The sequence below is a fragment of the Rosa chinensis genome, chromosome 3, assembly GCF_002994745.2.
Source record: "Rosa chinensis cultivar Old Blush chromosome 3, RchiOBHm-V2, whole genome shotgun sequence".
In the NCBI taxonomy this organism is placed as follows: Eukaryota; Viridiplantae; Streptophyta; class Magnoliopsida; order Rosales; family Rosaceae; genus Rosa; species Rosa chinensis.
The window spans coordinates 36,711,813-36,723,567 of NC_037090.1; the positions used below are offsets into that span (position 1 = coordinate 36,711,813).

General features: G+C 39.2%; 1 long non-coding RNA gene across 1 annotated transcript; it reads left to right on the plus strand.

Moving 5' to 3' along the window:
* Window positions 1-2,159: 2,159 nt before the first annotated feature.
* Window positions 2,160-4,293, plus strand: LOC121052391. The gene is made up of 3 exons (XR_005808926.1): window positions 2,160-2,751; window positions 3,326-3,385; window positions 3,808-4,293. It is a non-coding gene; the product is annotated as an uncharacterized LOC121052391 (long non-coding RNA).
* Window positions 4,294-11,755: the final 7,462 nt, after the last annotated feature.

Genomic DNA, 11,755 nt, shown 5'->3' on the forward strand with positions numbered 1-11,755 from the left:
CAATTAATAATGGTCACAACATGGCAATTAATAGTGGTCACAACATTTAATTCAAATGTGTCTCAGTGACTAAATGCAGCTTCTGACCATCATTTATCAAGCCTACATCAACAATTTTACCTGCATCTTCTGATAATATATATATATATATATATATATATATATATATATATATATACCACCTAAGGATTATAGTTTTTCCGACGCTGTGTTGATAAGCTTTTCAATAGTTGGTCGTTTGGGGGGGGGGGCATAACACGATTCTAGTTTTTCTGTGTTCTTTGCTATCCCATGGGGTGGAAGGGAAATACTGTGCATTTCTTCAGATGCATTCTCTCTGCAAGTTGCAACAGAAACTTGGTATCAACAGACTGGTGACAAGTAAGTTTAGCAATAACTGTTACGTTGTCCATAATAAGGCAAGCAGGTTCTCTGGCCCTGTATACAATGACATTCCCTTACTTGTGAAAATTGCCTCATTCAACTTAAAATGGAAACACTATTCTACACTTAGGATTGAACTTGGAGGCAATATCTCCTTCTGAAAATGCCTCAACACCTTACTATAATTAGACTTTGATTTGTGGCTTTTGTTCTCCCAAACCTTTGTTAGCATTATCACTCACAATGAGAATCCTAATGAGATTTGCTTGCTTCTTGTTGTCGAGGCTTGATTTTAATTTCTGAATTCACACACTAATCTATCTAGAGTCGAGGCGAGGCTTGATTTTCGTTTTTGAATTAATTAACCTGGGTTTACCCAAGACACTATGGCTATGATTCAAGCTTCAACATCTTTTCTTGGCAGCAAGTCGGGCAGAATAGTAGTAGATTTTGAGGATTTAAGTCTTAAGATAGAGATTTACATTTCCAAGTTCCAACTAAATTACAGTAATTTTGATTTTCCTCGGCATACCAAAGCAAATAGCAAACCTACTTTCAGGGCAGCATCTCCTTCTGATTGTTAACCTAGCTAGCTGTACGGCCATAAACTAGGGTACCCTAAATCGTTTGCTCTAACTTGTTACAAGTTTTTTCTGTTAGTCTCATAAGAATCTCTCCTCGACTATTATATATCCAACCAAATTTTGAGTTGTGGCACAATCACATCTTGATTAACAGAATAGGAGCCCTTAAAGCCACTTCCAACTGACTTACAGTAATTTCGATTTTCCTCAGCATATATATGTATATATGATAGATTTCTCCTTAATTAACCAGCCAATTACATTGGCTTTTAGGGCTTAAATTGCGATCAAACAAGTATTAAGATGGCTTAGTCGCTTGATTGCCACCATTAGCGGCAGTAGTACTTTTGCATGAATCTATTAACTAGACTGCTTGTATAATTGTTTATATACGAAATTTCTGGATGATTTTGTATAGGGTGTGTGTGTGTAATTTATTTTCAACAAATTCATGTCATTACCATTCATTGATACACTCACGTTCGTAGATATCCACTGCAAACTTTACATCTCAAATCAATATGTAACACCAATATTTTACAACAGTTTATATATCCTAAAATACCAATACACGTAGAAGAAAGATGAAAAGAAAGAAAAACTAGTGAGCAGGGGGCGGAGCCACATGGAGACCTAATGGGTCCCGTGCCCCACTGCCTTTTATATATATATATATATATATATATATATATATATTTTTCAATTTATGTATATGAAAACTTGTTTAAATAGCCTAGAGTAGAGTAATATCAATACTAGCCAACTTGGTGTAGTGGCAAGGTATGCATTGATTTTGCAGTTGGTCTTAGGTTTGAATCACGGACGTTGGGACAGTTACTTTTTTCAAATTTTTTTTTTCTTTTTGAGAACAATAATACATTTTTTCCTTATAGTTTTAAAAGTTAAAAATAAATTATATCTCCCTAATGAAAAATAATCTAATATCTAAAGTTATAAAGTTTATTAATAAAATACGTAATTTTCAGAAAAATATTAATATTACCTTAATTTTATTTTACTTTATTATTTTTTATTAAAATTTTGATATATATTTATATTCTAATTTTGTGCCCCACTTGATAAGAAATTCTGGCTCCGCGGCAATCGTGCAGACAGTTCCTTCTGTTAACGACATCATTGGATATTTAGGGTGGTGGTGGAAACAAGCAGTCACAACTGAGCTTGTTAAATTCTATAGATAGGTTCTTGGATCATCATGGGAATAAAAAGATTTGAAACTTTACTCTTAATTGGGGTTCTCTTCAGGCATCTCTGATGATAATTTTTGGCTGATCACGTGGATCCTTGTAGCAGTAAGGTGTAATGTTGAAGTGCTTGAATTTTGTTGTTCAACTTGGCATTCACCTGAGATTATAGAATTTCCATCGGGGTTTGGCCTTCGTTTTGTTGGTGCCTTATATTCCCACTATCACTAATGTTGGTGGCAAAACAGTTTTTTATAATATTTATTTTTACCACTATTGCTGAACGTGGCTTGGTAAAAAGTGCACCGATATGATCGAGGATGAGGTTTTTCTCTTCGTTCATCAATTCAATCTCTTTCTTCTTAAAGCGGAATGTAGACCCAAATCCTCATCCTCAATTCATGTCTAGTTTAGGTGATGGCAGAAACCAAGCCGACGTTGTCGCTCCACCCCATGACCCAAAGCTATCGAAAGAGTTCGAGATAGATTGGAGAGAGGAGTGAGATAGATTTGGGTTTGATCATTTTTTTCTCTATGATATGAAAGTGGCTCCGACCATGCTAGACATTGATTTCGGGGTTAGATTTTTAAACTCAGATTCGAATTCTGAACTAGTTTATATTCAAATTTACATTCAATTATTTTATCAAAGTATGTATCAATTTGATTCATTAATATATATCAAAGATCTAAGGTAGAAGATGAAGAATAACAAAGAAAAAGAAGAAGACGAGCAACTGTTCTCTAATATTGGAATTAATCTCTGGTAATTTTTCAATGTGTTTCTGTGTGTATTAAGGGGAAGAAGACAACCCCTTAAATATTTTAGAATCTGGAAATCATATTTCTCTAGCCAACCTGCATAGCAACCTAACAACTTTCTCAATACTTCAACAAACTTTGCTTATCTGTTGGTGTTGTTGACTTGACTAGAGCATTGATATTTGCTGACATTTTCTTCACTGACCTTGACACTTTCATCATCTAAGCTTTCAGTTCTTTGTTACCAAATTTTAATGAATGTTGTCGGGATGTTATTACTGACATCTCCTTGTGTTGTAGTGTTCTGCATATTGCAACTATTTAAAAAGCTATGCTCTTGGCAATGTAGTCAAGTTTGATGACTAACTCTTGCATTTGGGCTTTGACAAGGTTCATCAACTGTGAATTGCTGGCTGATGTATAATGACTCTCTGGAAACTCTATTTCATGGTAAGGTTGTTATTTCGTTCGTTAGTTTTACATTAAAATAAGGAGATCCAACGGTGCTAACGTATTTCCTGCCTTATAAGATAAAATTAAAATGTTGAGTACATTGTTTACCTTCTCTCAAATAAGAGGAGCTAGTTCACATATTTTTAGTTTCTCATATATTGTAATCTACAAAATGTAGTATTTCCCCTTATGTTTGGTTTAGATAGAATCGTGGTTATTGTTAACTTATAGTTTGACATATATTCAAGCACATGTCCTGGTCCACCTCTTGCATAATCTAGCCAAAGTCCATAGCACATTCTTGCACCCTATCTTAGTTTTGTATATTAGTTATCTTTATTATTATCACACGGTCTCGTATTTTGCTAATTTTGAGCTCCATCATATTTTCCTATGTTAAGATTGCTGGTGTGGTGCAGGTCGATGGTTCTAAATTATACACAAGAGAGAAAAACTTCGTACACCAACAATTGTGAATTGTAAAGCCATATTCGTAACACAAGTCCAGTCAACATGCCCCTCGCTTGCTGATATGTCTCATATCTTCTCCTGTGTGCATACAATTAGCAACATTTTTTTGTAGCTAATGTTATATGCATACTGTTAACCTTTTTATATAAGATAAATCAAGAATGATTTTTGAGTCATATTGTTATGTTCTATTCGTACCAAGTTTAATGTTTTCGTGAGTATCATAAGATTATGCGAGTTAAGGTTTTACAATGTGCTTAGTTTTTAACTCTAGGTTAATTTTCAAGTTGATGCTGATCCGGTAAATTGGAACATCCTCAGAATGAACTTCAGGAAATGAAGAACAAAAAGAGACAAGAATATGTTGGTCACTAAAGAATGTCTCTTCCTATTTGTTAATGCATCTTATAATGGTTGTTTATGCCATACTACCATCGTAGGCAATATTGTGCTAAGCTATCATGTGATGCAATTGGATCATCTCACACCTTTTCATTTGTGATTTTCATTTCACATTTACTAACAACTTTTGTTTGGATCATATTGCGTATACAAGATTTTAAGAAGTACCGCTGATGTTGGAGCTTCTGTACAAATTGAAGACGGAAACTATATAATATAACTTGGTATTTAGAGAAGTATAAATTTGCTGGTGTATTATTGTTAGTATGGGAATGTATTTCAAGAAATTACTGTTGTATTCATTAATAAAAGAAATTGTGGGAATATTTTAGGGGAAATGATCATTTACCCAATTTTAGCTTAAAATTTGCCCACTTGCTCCACTAACAGTTTTTTAACCCCATTTACCCAAAACACTCTAAGGGATTATTTCCCCTTTACCCAATTAATTCTTTTTTTATTCTTTTTATTTATTTTTGGGAATTTTTTGCCCTTTCATTCTTTCTCACTTAGAGAGAAAAGTCATCCTCCACCTTGCTATGCTCTGGTGACCGGACTCCGGCGATCGGTGATAGAAATCCGGCGACCGGTGACCAGAATCAGGCTACTAATGACCGGAATCCGGAATTTGGAATCCGGCTACGGTACTGTTGACCGGATTCCGGCGTCTGAATTTATTACCCCCTAATAATACCTAGTAACCATATTATTACCCCCCAGTAATCATATTATTGCCCTCCAGTAATTATATTATTGCCTCCCAATAATCATATTATTGCCTTCTCAGTGAATTGCATAATCTCCCAAAACTAAAATGAATACACTATAGGCACAACTGATCAATTAATATGCATATTATTGCCCCCCAAGAATCATATTATTGCCCCCTAAGAATCATATTATTGCATTGTTGATCAGATAGTAGATCATTGGCCTCCAATACAAAGTCCAATGTCTCTACTGCCCCCTAATAGACCACCAAATGCACCATTTTATAGGATTCACAGATAATTTGACTTTAATACACAGAAAACAACAAGTAACTTATCAAAACACCACACTATAGTGATCCCTGTCCCTCATAATAAAGTCTACTGGGGCCAATAATGTGTCTACTGCCCCCTAGCAGACCATCAAACAAACCCCACAGTTACATTGCAATTCCTTCCTCATTCTCGGGGTTCACAGTGTACAAAAAAAAAAGTGCTATGGCACCCAAAAATTGCTCTGGGCACCCAAGAGTGTGAAGCCGGCTCGTTTCCTCCAGAAGCGCTTCCTCCAGCAGCATCAAAACCCTCATTTCCTCAACGCTAGAGTCACCGCCCCTGCCCGTCCAGCCACTCGTAGCAACAGCAACCCTAACGCCCCTCCTCCTCCTCGGCCGGACGATGACGACGAGCGCGCCAAGAAGAAGCACAAGCTCACCCTCGGAATCAAACACCAACAGCAAAATCTCAAATCGACATTGTCGCCGTTCAATTCCGGCCCCTACGGCTCCTGTTCAATGCCAACGACGACGATCCGAACAAGATCGGATCCAATCATACGGTGATCATCGACCTCTGATTGATTGTTTTGATTTTTTGTTCTCCGTGTGAAAACCGGCACACCAGAGAGAGAGAGAGAGTTTGGAAGGAGAAAGAGTCTTAGAGGAGAGAGAGAGAGAGAGAGAGAGAGAGAGAGAGAGAGAGAGAGAGAGAGAGAGAGAGAGAGAGAGAGAAACTGAAGGTGGAGATCGGGGAGAGAGAGAGATAGAGTCGGGGAGGACAGAGTATGAGAGATGAGTTTTAATTTAATTAATAGATAGGGGCAAAACTGTCAGTAGATGTTAGAATGGGTAAATGAGGTTAAAAAACTCTTAGTGGAGTAAGTGGGCAATTTTTAAGTTGAAATTGGGTAAGTGGTCACGGCCCCAATATTTTAATATCTTTTAATTCATTTTTCAGCAAATATTTTTTTATAATATTTTTGTTAATAAAGACACCAACAGAAGACAACCATGGGTAGAGAAATTCTTAGGTGGGGATTTTCCCCACCACGTGGCTCTAGGGCCCTCCAATCAAAAACCAGAAAATTTTCCCACTTTTCTGAAATTGCACCTGATTTTTAAATGTACAATACCTAAAAGACCACCTTACTGGGCAGTGATTGGTCTGCCGCACCACGTGGCGGTTCGGGTGCCCTGCGCAAGTCTTTTTCCCATGGGTATTACTAGTATACTTAGTATTATTTGGGACCCACCAAGTCAGAGCTGACTATAAGTCACATATGATAGGTAAGCGTGTGCGTGTCTATTTGGGCCAAAGCAACCCATCTACAATGCATTGACCCTGCTACATGTGGCTGTAACGTTGCTATTGCCTAAGGCAGAGCTTATTCATGGGTATTGGGAAAAAGCCACAGAAAAGCCATGAATAAAGTGGGGTTGTTATTGGTCAGTATTGTAGTGGTGCTTGCGCTTTTGTTTTTGAATCTTAGAGGTCTATAGCCGTAGACCTTGGATACAGCTCTTACAATTCCGTCCTTGTTTTCCTCCACTCTCCAAAATAGATGAGAGCTTCTGCAAGTGGATCTCAAGTTCTTGCAAATGCATTAAGGAGTTGCATCTTCATGATGTTAAGACATCAAATATTTCCATTGAAAGCCCATCTTTTGAATCATTCACTATTGAGGTTCACCCTGTACTTACATGAGCATTTGCCTAAGGCATAATTAGCTACAATGAGCCATGCTCATACTGCTGTTAGAGACACTAGCATCACTAAGGCGGTTACCTATGGAACATCGCCACACGGGCCATCACCTAAGCCCTGGCTCAACCCCAAACCTCCGCTGCCCCAACATCACCTCGCTGAACTAGCAGAACCTGAGAACTGATGCATATCAGTTGCACACCGAAGGCAAGGAAGAGATTAGTATCTCCCTCATCCCTAAAATGTCCATTTCTATCTCCTCATTAACTACGCATTTATTACTTATCTAACGTTATGCTATCAACATAAATACACTGACTGACTTAAGCATTAGAGCCCTTTGAATTTTACTTGACAGGTGATGCTAGCGTTACAATCCCTACAGGAACGGTCTGAGCTAGGACCAGCGTTAAAAAAAGTTTAGCTACTGCTGAATCTTAGACATTAACATTAACGCCGTCTGTCAGAACCTTTAAACAAAAATGTTGGAACCTTTGAACAAAAAGGTCATCCCACCAAAACCTACAATGACTAACGGTAGAAGGGAAATCGCTGAGGAGCAAGCGGATTAATCCGCTAACCCCTAAATCATCAACTTCATGGTTGCCGTCAACGGGGCACTATTCAACACACCAGCTAATGCCGGCGGCGAACCCCAAAACACTTCACCAATCCCACACACCCAATCAATGGTTGAGAACCTACCCAGCAGTAGCCACACGCCGGTGGGGCAAGATCTTGCCGCGAAGCTAGAGTTAGCAGTAACGGATCTTCACAAGGAAAACAGAAAGCGAGAGCAAGAAAGAAGGGAGAAGGCGGAAGCCCAAAAACAAGTGGCCATGTTGATGTCAAAATTTAACGACCTGAAAAGGGCGCTAGAGGCAGACACTAACCCAGCTTGGAGCGAGAATTCATGGAGTGCGAGACTCAGTTTGAACACGGGGATAAGGGTAGGACCAACGCCGGTTATACAAATGAGCGTCTCCCTAAATCCACCTGAGTTAGCAACACTAGGCCTACCTCCCCCGCCACAACCAATGATGGAGCAGGAAGCGGAGTCACAACCATGCGCCAACGTCAGCGCAGGAAGAGCAAGAACATTAGGAATCCCGCCGAACCACAGACAACACCAAGACCAGGTTCCATTGAATCTCCAGAAAAGGCTTGCCGCTAATGCCACCGCTTTGATCCTTCAAAGAATGCAATAATTAGAAGAAAGGTTACTCAGGGCAGAAGCTGGCACCCCTATGCCAATCCCAAACCAGTTCTTCGCAACACGGTCAGGACTGTTCACCGTTAGAATCCTACAAGTTGTCAGGCCAGCGTATGCAAAAAGGGCAATGATTGCTCAGTACAGCGGCCTCATGGACCCCTTTGCCCATTTGGACACATTCAAGAAGGTAACCAACAACAAGGGATTCGACGATACCACTTTGTATCACCTATTCAGCGAAACACTGGACAGAGAGGCGCTAGGATACCACCCGGTTCAATGGATTCGTTCACCGTGTTGTCAAACAATTTCTTATCATGATTCATCCTCATGGCAGTAGGATACCACAATAAAGTCTGCTATTCAACGTTAAACAAGGCGCTGATGAATCCTTGAAGACATTTGTCATAAGGTGGAGAGCCTCTGCGCCTCAATGCCGCGACCTTGACAAAACGATGGCACTGGTAGCCTTCAAGTAAGGGCTTCTGAAGGGGCCATTCCTTTATCATCTCAATTACAATTGCCCAAATATGGCGTATGACCATGTCATGGATGAGGCGGTTCTCCACGCATAGGCAGAATTTAAGACATACGGAGAAACATCATTGCCGCTACAAAACCCCACCAAGGCAAGTCAACTTTCTTCCTCTCAGTAAGAAGCCACTAACAAATCCACCGCTACACCTCAAATGATAAGAAAAGGGGCTGGCAGCAGAGCAACTATCAGGAGAAGCGCTAGAAAGACTAATAATACCTCTAAAAGGGTAATTAGTCTTCCCATAATGACAATCGCAGCAACAAGCACACGAATTCTTCCCAGCAGTATGCAGTGTTCACAGTCCTCACCGCTTCCTACGACGAAATTTATGATCATTGTAAGGACCAAATTCCTCTACCACGGCCAAGAAAGTTCCCAAGGGTAGAAAACTAAGAGACAACGGGAAATGGTGCAAATACCATGATGATAGTGGTCATAACACTAACAACTGCAACGCCTTGAAAACCGCGATTGAGACACTCTACTGCGAGGGAAAATTAGACCAGTTCAAAGTCCACCAACCAACACCAGTGATCGCCAACATCAAACCAATGCACTGCATTAACACTATTGATGGCGATGCCCCATCAATAACATGTCCCACAGAGCAAAAAAGCGCTTTGCGTGAGCCAATCACCCAAAGGAAATCTTTAACATCCGCTATGAGAGATCTCCCAAAACACCAAAATCTTGTGGGAGTCCATAACCTTTAGCGAGTAGGAGGAACGAGGTGTCCACCTCCCCCACAAAAATTCATTCTTGATCGATGCAATGCTCGATAAATGGTCAGTGGTAATAGTACTATGATGATCCATTCAGACATAAATTAGCTTAGACACGACCAATTAGGACATCCTGGTCGTGATATGATGATCCGTCTACTAAAGAGTAAAAACTTCACACGGCATCCTTCCTTTTTGAGCTATAAGAAGCTAGAATCAAAAGATGAACCAAAGAGGAACTAAGACCGCCACCGCACACCTTGGTGTCGTCGCCGTCCACCACCAGCACCGCCGCCATCCCCTTGCGGCTTCCTACATCTTTTGATGCCAATGGTGATGTCATCACTTCCTTCTAATGCCAATTGTGGCGCCAGGGTCCAACCGAAATGCTCATCGGTTGCTTCTACGACCTATAGTTCATTTTTGCAAAGCCTGTTCCTTAGGGAACTTAGGACCGAGACCATCCTATGCAAGGATACCATTCTATTTTTACACAAAACCCAAGGGATTATTTGTGGACCTATTCAACCAACTTGTGGACTATTTCGATGGTGTTGGTTGACGCGTCGACATGCTGGTCACATGTCACGCTCTTGTTCACACAAACGCCACTTATGCTGAACTCCTAGCACAAATTATTCGTCTACAAGCTCACCACCTGAATTATACTTTTACGTCAATTTGTCTTGACAATGCTAGAAAGTTTACATCAAAATTTTTCGGTGATTATTGCACGTCCATTGGGATAGATGTTGAGCATCTGGTTCCCCATATACACACCTAAAATGATCTTGTAGAAGCCATCAATAAAAGACTTTTAATGATCGTGAGGACATTGGTAATGTGCACCAATCTCCCTATTCCCACTTGGGGTTATATAATTTTGCATACAGCTGTACTTATTCATCTATGACCTACCTCCACTCAGCCCTTTTTTTGAGTCACAGTTTGTGACTGGGTACGAGCATGTTATCACAAGTTTGGGTAGTCCATTTTTAGGATAGATTCTGCCAAATTTTTGGTAGATTTACTCTTAAGGTGGGCCTTGCAGGGCCACTTCGGATTTTATGGTCAAATCTGGGGCGGACCTTGTAACTCATTCATACATAACAATGCAAATTGCGGAATTCATTTCCCTTGAAATCTTTCGTCTTTATGAGATGCCTCGCACCATAATTAGTTGCCAAGACTGCATATTCATTAGCCATTGTTGGGAGCATTTTTTTCAAGTTTTAAGGCCCCACACTTTGCCGCAGCTCAAATTATCGCCTTCAAACCGACGACCAATAAAAGTTATTAAACAAGACACTGTAACATTATTTTTATTGTTTCACGGCTGATAAGCCACATGATTGAACACATATCCTTACTGAGCCAAATAGTGGTATAACACCACATATCATGTCACAATCAAGATGATGCTTATGACTCCCTATTCAATTCATTAATACCTCTGTGACAAGGATAAATATGAACACGACTTTTAGAAAAGTGGTTAGGTTCACGTAAAGCTGCATCCTTATTGCCAACGTTCCCTACTGAAGAGACCTTCCCAAAAGCTTCCTCCAAGACTCCATGGATCATTTCAAGTGGCTGCAAAGTTTGGTAAGGCTGCGAACCATTTGGATCCACTCTCGCATTCGAGGCTTCATCCCATTTTTTCATGTCTCTTCGTGTTTTGCATTTTTCATGTCCCATTTTACTTTGCGTTTTGCATATAGTAGTATTATTTATGCTTGCCTTTGTTCTAATTTTTAGTTAGCAATTAGTGAATAATTATCTCAATCAAGACGGTTATGGATCAGTGGCGTAGCTAGAAATCTTAGTTAGGAGGGTCAAAATTTAAATTATAATATTAAACAAACATAAACTTCATCAAATAATATAAAAATTATAAATCATCACAATACTTAAAAATAACAAGTCTATCTAAAATAATTATAGTTGTCCACGACGATTACTCATTTCTGAAATATCATCATTTGATCATTTGATGTATTTCTTATTTGAGGAGCTTCGGGTGGTGTCAACTGTTCTGTTGCTTTTCTCTTATAATACCTCTCTAAAAAGGCTTTCATATTCCAAATTTTCAATTACGAAGATTTCAACTTGCTGTTCGGAGAGACAAAATCTGAGAGAGACAAAAGACGAAATTAGAAGAGGAAACGACTTAAGAGAATGAGCAGGAGACCAAAAAAAGTTATACAAGTCTAAATATATATATAGCCATACATAGGAGAAAATAATCATTAATTAGGAAAATATATTAAAATATTAAAAGAATGTGGGAGACCGTTTTCTGTCCAAATTGGGACAATTTTGATTAGG